Source organism: Fukomys damarensis, unplaced genomic scaffold (assembly GCF_012274545.1).
Source record: "Fukomys damarensis isolate Sample0158 unplaced genomic scaffold, DMR_v1.0_HiC HiC_scaffold_31, whole genome shotgun sequence".
NCBI classification, from domain to species: Eukaryota; Metazoa; Chordata; class Mammalia; order Rodentia; family Bathyergidae; genus Fukomys; species Fukomys damarensis.
Window position 1 is genome coordinate 23,116,565 of NW_022900943.1, and position 1,870 is coordinate 23,118,434.

The following is a 1,870-nucleotide window of genomic DNA, read 5'->3' on the forward strand; positions in this document are numbered from 1 at the left end:
CCCTCCCCTCCCCATTTACAAAAACTTTATTTCCATTTTTTCATTTTTCTCATATTTTTTTCTTTTCCCTTCCACCCTCTTTCTTAATAGATTGTGTGAATTATGGAGGCTAGATAGTCCTCAGCTTTAGAAAAGGGCATGAAATCCAATTCTTTTCAATAGAGAAAAGCCTGCAACTTTGGGTGGAATTTCCAGAAGGAGGCTTTCTCATATGAGGTTGCTAAATTGGCATTTGAATTAAAAACATTTTTGTTTGGTTGGCATACAGAGTGCATGAGGAGAGAGAGGCAGGGGTGCACTAAGGTAACATGAGGCTGTGGAGGCCATGCACTTTCAGGTAGTAGTGAACTTTTGTATTTTGGACAAGGGAAGCCACTAATCAAGGCAAAAGTCTTGTCAAAATCCTATCCTAGATGTGTGTCTCTGACAGGCAGGTAGAAAATTGATCAAAAAAGGTGATACCAGACAGAAGAAAAGGGAGCTTCTTTGTGTGACATGGTAACATTTCCTAGCGGTGGAGGCAGACATAGAGATAAATGAATGGACAGAGTAATTTTCAAGAGTCATCATCAAGAGGCTTTGGAATTGACTAGGAAGAGATAGGATAGGAGTCTTCCAGGAAGATGCTAAGATTCGGGTTTGGACTTCCGGATGCTGAAGATACTGACTGGAAACATCATGGGAGAAGGAGGTTGCCTCACTAGTCAGCAAAACTATAAATGCATGCTTGACTTTAGTAGTTATTATTATTTTTATATATTAGAAGAAGGGGCTGACTTTTACACAGGAGAGGATATGGTGATAGAGAGTAGTATGGAGGCCCAACGTCCAACGTGAGCAGACTTGGTAAAAGTGGGGCTGGGCTTTTTAAGTGTAACTGTGAGGTCCCTACTTGTTACCCGTGGAACTACTTGATCCACAGTCCCTTAATCTGCAGAAATAAGGGCATCACTGTATCGTTGGACTGTTGTACACATAATCCTAGTTCTTAATAGAGATTTCACAAATTTTCACAAAGCCAAATGGAAAGACTGCAGGGTTTCATAGGCTATGGAATTGAGGGTGCAGAGGATTGGGGCAACTTCTCATAAAGTCCATGGTCAAGAGAAGTTTGTGAGTGATGCTTGCATTTAATAACAGGAGGAATGAAATTACTCATGTGATTTGCTCACTCGATGATGCTACTAGTTCTGGAGAGAGCAGTTTTAATAAAGTGACATGGATAGAGCCAGAGACAGTGTGTTTATTCAGAAGTGATTGGATGGAAATCATGATCATTTTAAACGAAATTTGTCTAAAATGGGTACATTTTTTTCCTTTTTATTGAGGTTATTGGTACAATCTAGGTATACAGTACAATTACATTCATCATTGGGATTCTGTACCTTTACATAATAGGTCTTGATTCTCATTTTTCCCCTTGTCCCTGCCCTCCCTTCACCCCCTCCTCCCCTCCCCATTTACAAATACTTTATTTCCATTTTTTCAGTTTCTCATATTTTTTTCCTCTCCCTTATTACTTTTCCCCCACCCTTCCCACTTTCCTTATACCTTTAGACCTTTACTTCCTATTTCACATTATTAATTGTCTCTTTAGGATCCTGTATACTATTATAGTTTTTCACACCAAAGAAACTATTCGGTATTTCAGTTAAAGAAATTTCTGTATGAACATTAAAAATAGGGAATCCTAAAATAAAACTAAAAAGGAAAGTAAAAGAGAAAAGGCAATGATGTAACATCAAAATAATCCTTAATTCTGGAGATGAAAATGGTCCCTGAACATATTTAAATTGCTTCTCGCTCTTATAGTCTTATCTTATTCTTTTTTCATTATTTAGAGAATACTTTATTAGTTTCTGTAATCAAA